Source organism: Drosophila albomicans, unplaced genomic scaffold, assembly GCF_009650485.2.
Source record: "Drosophila albomicans strain 15112-1751.03 unplaced genomic scaffold, ASM965048v2 utg000344l_pilon, whole genome shotgun sequence".
In the NCBI taxonomy this organism is placed as follows: Eukaryota; Metazoa; Arthropoda; class Insecta; order Diptera; family Drosophilidae; genus Drosophila; species Drosophila albomicans.
In genome coordinates this window covers 1-7,204 of record NW_026263623.1, presented here as the reverse complement: position 1 = coordinate 7,204, position 7,204 = coordinate 1, and the positions used below count along the sequence as shown (strand labels likewise).

General features: G+C 37.5%; 2 non-coding genes and 1 pseudogene across 2 annotated transcripts; all 3 read left to right on the top strand.

Moving 5' to 3' along the window:
* The first annotated feature begins 226 nt into the window (after window positions 1–226).
* Window positions 227–2,220, top strand: LOC117577521 (small subunit ribosomal RNA). The gene has a single exon (XR_004573272.1). It is a non-coding gene; the product is annotated as a small subunit ribosomal RNA (ribosomal RNA).
* Window positions 2,221–2,791: 571 nt separating this feature from the next.
* On the top strand, window positions 2,792–2,970 carry LOC117577535 (5.8S ribosomal RNA). Its single transcript, XR_004573285.1, has one exon. It is a non-coding gene; the product is annotated as a 5.8S ribosomal RNA (ribosomal RNA).
* Window positions 2,971–3,326: 356 nt separating this feature from the next.
* On the top strand, window positions 3,327–7,011 carry LOC117577486 (large subunit ribosomal RNA; annotated as a pseudogene).
* The last annotated feature ends 193 nt before the right edge of the window (window positions 7,012–7,204 follow it).

Genomic DNA, 7,204 nt, shown 5'->3' with positions numbered 1-7,204 from the left:
TATATATATTTATATAAACAATTGTGAATTATAACTAGCGAACGTGAATGCCATCTAATTATGGCCACATTCGTATAGTACATGTCAAGTATAACATATATATATATACAATTATTGAATATTATCGTTTGTTATTCAAAAATATTTGTGAGTTGTCATGTATTTTACATATTTGAAGATTTATGTAATTATATTTTAAATATATTTACATAATGAAATGAACATTATTCTGGTTGATCCTGCCAGTAGTTATATGCTTGTCTCAAAGATTAAGCCATGCATGTCTAAGTACACACGAATTAATAGTGAAACCGCAAAAGGCTCATTATATCAGTTATGGTTCCTTAGATCGTTAACAGTTACTTGGATAACTGTGGTAATTCTAGAGCTAATACATGCAATTAAAACACGGACCTTCTGGAACGTGTGCTTTTATTAGGCTAAAACCAAGCGATCGCAAGATCGTTACACTGGTTGAACTCTAGATAACATGCAGATCGTATGGTCTCGTACCGACGACAGATCTTTCAAATGTCTGCCCTATCAACTTTTGATGGTAGTATCTAGGACTACCATGGTTGCAACGGGTAACGGGGAATCAGGGTTCGATTCCGGAGAGGGAGCCTGAGAAACGGCTACCACATCTAAGGAAGGCAGCAGGCGCGTAAATTACCCACTCCCAGCTCGGGGAGGTAGTGACGAAAAATAACAATACAGGACTCATATCCGAGGCCCTGTAATTGGAATGAGTACACTTTAAATCCTTTAACAAGGACCTATTGGAGGGCAAGTCTGGTGCCAGCAGCCGCGGTAATTCCAGCTCCAATAGCGTATATTAAAGTTGTTGCGGTTAAAACGTTCGTAGTTGAACTTGTGCTTCATACGGGTAGTGCAACTTACAATTGTAGTTAGTACTATACCTTTATGTATGTAAGCGTATTACCGGTGGAGTTCTTATATATAATTAGGTACTTGTACTTTTTTATATGTTCCTCCTATTTAAAAACCTGCATTAGTGCTCTTCATCGAGTGTTATTGTGGGCCGGTACAATTACTTTGAACAAATTAGAGTGCTTAAAGCAGGCTTCAAATGCCTGAATATTCTGTGCATGGGATAATGAAATAAGACCTCTGTTCTGCTTTCATTGGTTTTCAGATCAAGAGGTAATGATTAATAGAAGCAGTTTGGGGGCATTAGTATTACGACGCGAGAGGTGAAATTCTTGGACCGTCGTAAGACTAACTTAAGCGAAAGCATTTGCCAAAGATGTTTTCATTAATCAAGAACGAAAGTTAGAGGTTCGAAGGCGATCAGATACCGCCCTAGTTCTAACCATAAACGATGCCAGCTAGCAATTGGGTGTAGCTACTTTTATGGCTCTCTCAGTCGCTTCCCGGGAAACCAAAGCTTTTGGGCTCCGGGGGAAGTATGGTTGCAAAGCTGAAACTTAAAGGAATTGACGGAAGGGCACCACCAGGAGTGGAGCCTGCGGCTTAATTTGACTCAACACGGAAAACTTACCAGGTCCGAACATAAGTGTGTAAGACAGATTGATAGCTCTTTCTCGAATCTATGGGTGGTGGTGCATGGCCGTTCTTAGTTCGTGGAGTGATTTGTCTGGTTAATTCCGATAACGAACGAGACTCAAATATATTAAATAGATATCTTCAGGATTATGGTGTTGAAGCTTATATAGCCTTCATTCATGGTGGCAGTAAAATGTTTATTGTGTTTGAATGTGTTTATATAAGTGGAGCCGTACCTGTTGGTTTGTCCCATTATAAGGACACTAGCTTCTTAAATGGACAAATTGCGTCTAGCAATAATGAGATTGAGCAATAACAGGTCTGTGATGCCCTTAGATGTCCTGGGCTGCACGCGCGCTACAATGAAAGTATCAACGTGTATTTCCTAGACCGAGAGGTCCGGGTAAACCGCTGAACCACTTTCATGCTTGGGATTGTGAACTGAAACTGTTCACATGAACTTGGAATTCCCAGTAAGTGTGAGTCATTAACTCGCATTGATTACGTCCCTGCCCTTTGTGCACACCGCCCGTCGCTACTACCGATTGAATTATTTAGTGAGGTCTCCGGACGTGATCACTGTGACGCCTTGTGTGTTGCGGTTGTTTCGCAAAAGTTGACCGAACTTGATTATTTAGAGGAAGTAAAAGTCGTAACAAGGTTTCCGTAGGTGAACCTGCGGAAGGATCATTATTGTTTTAATGCATCTAACCGTTAATAAATTAAATTTGTTTTTCTCTTTTAGGGAATTGCAATATTTAATAAATTATGTAACTAATAAATATAAATATTTTATTCAATCATATGAGATACAATTATGCAACATATAATAATTTAAATTAGCTAAAAACCGTTTGTCATGTATTATTATTATTATATACTGTATTAAGAGTGTTTTATGTGTTTTGGATAAAATAAAAAACTGCGTGTATATGTACCATAATATACATGCGTTGCAAAATGTATTGTGCATATTCCAGTGCGCATACATTGGTTCGCAACACCTAAAGAAAAACAATGTTGTACCTGTTTGCAGGTTAACGCTTTACATATGTTGATCATAATAAATAAATTTAGCTAAAATATACTTGTCATATATCTTATTATTATCGATTATGTAAAACTAAGACATTTCGCAACATTTATTTAGGTAAAAAAAAAAAATTTTATTGAAGGAATTGATATATGCCCAGTAAAATGGTGTATTTTTAATTTCTTTCAATAAAAATATTCTTGACGTAATGAAATAAAAAAAAAATTGTATCACTCTAAGCGGTGGATCACTCGGCTCATGGGTCGATGAAGAACGCAGCAAACTGTGCGTCATCGTGTGAACTGCAGGACACATGAACATCGACATTTTGAACGCATATCGCAGTCCATGCTGTTATGTACTTTAATTAATTTTTTAGTGCTGCTTGGACTACATATGGTTGAGGGTTGTAAGACTATGCTAAATAAGTTGTTTAAAATTTTTCGGAATTTTAAGCACATTGTATATTATTGGATAAATATAAGTGTGAATCTAAAAAGTTCTCGCTTAAGATATTCATAATATGAATTAATAAATGAAAATACTAAAACTCTGTTGCATGAGAAATTTGAAGAATTATATGTTCTTTATTCATTTCAAATAATATTGAGGAATGTCTAGCATAAAATATATTATTTTATAAACTAGAATTGCCTCTTATTAACGAATATGGTATAAAGAATAATTTTGTGAATATTATGGACCTTCAAGAAAAAAAATAGTATATTTCAAAATAGGCAGAGAATTGTCTATAAGTGTAATTAAACAACCTCAACTCATATGGGACTACCCCCTGAATTTAAGCATATTAATTAGGGGAGGAAAAGAAACTAACAAGGATTTTCTTAGTAGCGGCGAGCGAAAAGAAATCAGTTCAGCACTAAGTCACTTTGTCTATATGGCAAATGTGAGATGCAGTGTATGGAACGTCAATATTCTAGTATGAGAAATTAACGATTTAAGTCCTTCTTAAATGAGGCCATTTACCCATAGAGGGTGCCAGGCCCGTATAACGTTAATGATTATTAGATGATGTTTCCAAAGAGTCGTGTTGCTTGATAGTGCAGCACTAAGTGGGTGGTAAACTCCATCTAAAACTAAATATAACCATGAGACCGATAGTAAACAAGTACCGTGAGGGAAAGTTGAAAAGAACTCTGAATAGAGAGTTAAATAGTACGTGAAACTGCTTAGAGGTTAAGCCCGATGAACCTGAATATCCGTTATGGAAAATTCATCATTAGAATTGTAATATTTAATCAATATTATAACGATAGTGTGCATTTTTTCCATATAAGGACATTGTAATCTATTAGCATGTATGGAATTTATCAAACAATTTTGATAAGAGTTTATTTAAATTAGAGTGCTTGCATTTTAACATAAAATAAATTTCAAAAATTTGATAAAGTGCTGATAGATTATATGAGTACAGTGCGTTAATTTTTCGGAATTATATAATGGCATGATTATCATTGATTTTTATGTTTATTATAAGCACTTGTATGATTAACAATGCGAAAGATTCAGGATACCTTCGGGACCCGTCTTGAAACACGGACCAAGGAGTCTAACATATGTGCAAGTTATTGGGATATAAACCTAATAGCGTAATTAACTTGACTATTATTGGGATTAGTTTTTTAACTATTTATAGTTGATTAACGCAATCCCGGGGCGTTCTATATAGTTATGTATAATAATATTTATATTATTTATGCCTCTAACTGGAACGTACCTTGAGCATATATGCTGTGACCCGAAAGATGGTGAACTATACTTGATCAGGTTGAAGTCAGGGGAAACCCTGATGGAAGACCGAAACAGTTCTGACGTGCAAAATCGATTGTCAGAATTGAGTATAGGGGCGAAAGACCAATCGAACCATCTAGTAGCTGGTTCCTTCCGAAGTTTCCCTCAGGATAGCTGGTGCATTTAACTGTTGTATAAAATAATCTTATCTGGTAAAGCGAATGATTAGAGGCCTTAGGGTCGAAACGATCTTAACCTATTCTCAAACTTTAAATGGGTAAGAACCTTAACTTTCTTGATATGAAGTTTAAGGTTATGATATAATGTGCCCAGTGGGCCACTTTTGGTAAGCAGAACTGGCGCTGTGGGATGAACCAAACGTAATGTTACGGTGCCCAAATTAACAACTCATTCAGAAACCATGAAAGGCGTTGGTTGCTTAAAACAGCAGGACGGTGATCATGGAAGTCGAAATCCGCTAAGGAGTGTGTAACAACTCACCTGCCGAAGCAACTAGCCCTTAAAATGGATGGCGCTTAAGTTGTATACCTATACATTACCGCTAAAGTAGATGATTTATATTACTTGTAATATAAATTTTGAAACTTTAGTGAGTAGGGAAGGTACAATGGTGTGCTTAGAAGTGTTTGGCGTAAGCCTGCATGGAGCCGTCATTGGTACAGATCTTGGTGGTAGTAGCAAATAATCGAATGAGACCTTGGAGGACTGAAGTGGAGAAGGGTTTCGTGTGAACAGTGGTTGATCACGAGTTAGTCGGGTCCTAAGTTCAAGGCGAAAGCCGAAAATTTTCAAGTAAAAAAAAGTAACTAAAATTTATATTTTGTCATAATTAAAAAACTTGAATAATTTTGAACGAAAGGGAATACGGTTCCAATTCCGTAACCTGTTGAGTATCCGTTTGTTATTAAATATGGGCCTCGTGCTCATCCTGGCAACAGGAACGACCATAAAGAAGCCGTCGAGAGATATCGGAAGAGTTTTCTTTTCTGTTTTATAGCCGTACTACCATGGAAGTCTTTCGCAGAGAGATATGGTAGATGGGCTAGAAGAGCATGACATATACTGTTGTGTCGATATTTTCTCCTCGGACCTTGAAAATTTATGGTGGGGACACGCAAACTTCTCAACAGGCCGTACCAATATCCGCAGCTGGTCTCCAAGGTGAAGAGTCTCTAGTCGATAGAATAATGTAGGTAAGGGAAGTCGGCAAATTAGATCCGTAACTTCGGGATAAGGATTGGCTCTGAAGATTGAGATAGTCGGGCTTGATTGGGAAACAATAACATGGTTTATGTGCTCGTTCTGGGTAAATAGAGTTTCTATCATTTATGGTAGTTTCTTGTTCCCCGGATAGTTTAGTTACGTAGCCAATTGTGGAACTTTCTTGCTAAAATTTTTAAGAATACTAGTTGGGCAACCAGCTAGTTCTTTTAAATTATAACGATTATCAATTAACAATCAATTCAGAACTGGCACGGACTTGGGGAATCCGACTGTCTAATTAAAACAAAGCATTGTGATGGCCCTAGCGGGTGTTGACACAATGTGATTTCTGCCCAGTGCTCTGAATGTCAAAGTGAAGAAATTCAAGTAAGCGCGGGTCAACGGCGGGAGTAACTATGACTCTCTTAAGGTAGCCAAATGCCTCGTCATCTAATTAGTGACGCGCATGAATGGATTAACGAGATTCCTACTGTCCCTATCTACTATCTAGCGAAACCACAGCCAAGGGAACGGGCTGGAATAATTAGCGGGGAAAGAAGACCCTTTTGAGCTTGACTCTAATCTGGCAGTGTAAGGAGACATAAGAGAGGTGTAGAATAAGTGGGAGATATTAAAATTTCGGTTTAGTATCGACAATGAAATACCACTACTCTTATTGTTTCCTTACTTACTTGATTAAATGGAACGTGTATCATTTCCTAGCCATTATACGGATATATTTATTATATCTTATGGTATTGGGTTTTGATGCAAGCTTCTTGATCAAAGTATCACGAGTTTGTTATATAATCGCAAACAAATTCATTAATGAGAGAGTGCATTTATGTGTTCTTAAATTAAAAATTTGGTATAACTCCAATTACTCAGGTATGATCCAATTCAAGGACATTGCCAGGTAGGGAGTTTGACTGGGCGGTACATCTCTCAAATAATAACGGAGGTGTCCCAAGGCCAGCTCAGTGCGGACAGAAACCACACATAGAGCAAAAGGGCAAATGCTGACTTGATCTCGGTGTTCAGTACACACAGGGACAGCAAAAGCTCGGCCTATCGATCCTTTTGGTTTAAAGAGTTTTAACACAGAGGTGTCAGAAAAGTTACCATAGGGATAACTGGCTTGTGGCGGCCAAGCGTTCATAGCGACGTCGCTTTTTTTGATCCTTCGATGTCGGCTCTTCCTATCATTGTGAAGCAAATTCACCAAGCGTTTGGAATTGTTCACCCATCAAGGGAACGTGAGCTGGTTTAGACCGTCGTGAGACAGGTTATTTTACCCTACTATATGACAAACGTTGTTGCGACAGCATTCCTGCGTAGTACGAGAGGAACCGCAGGTACGGACCAATGGCACAAATACTTGTTCGAGCGAACAGTGGTATGACGCTACGTCAGTTGGATTATGCCTGAACGCTCTAAGGTCGTATCCGTGCTGGACTGCAATGATAAATAAGGGCAATTTGCATTGTATGGCTTCTAACATTAAAAGTTTATTATTCATTTAATAGACGACGATGGATGTGATGCCAATGTTACATATAACATAGTAAATTGGGAGGATCTTCGATCAACTGGTGCGCGCTAGTTATATATTAAAACATTATTTAAATACAATGACAAAGCCTGAATCAATTGTAACGACTTTTATAA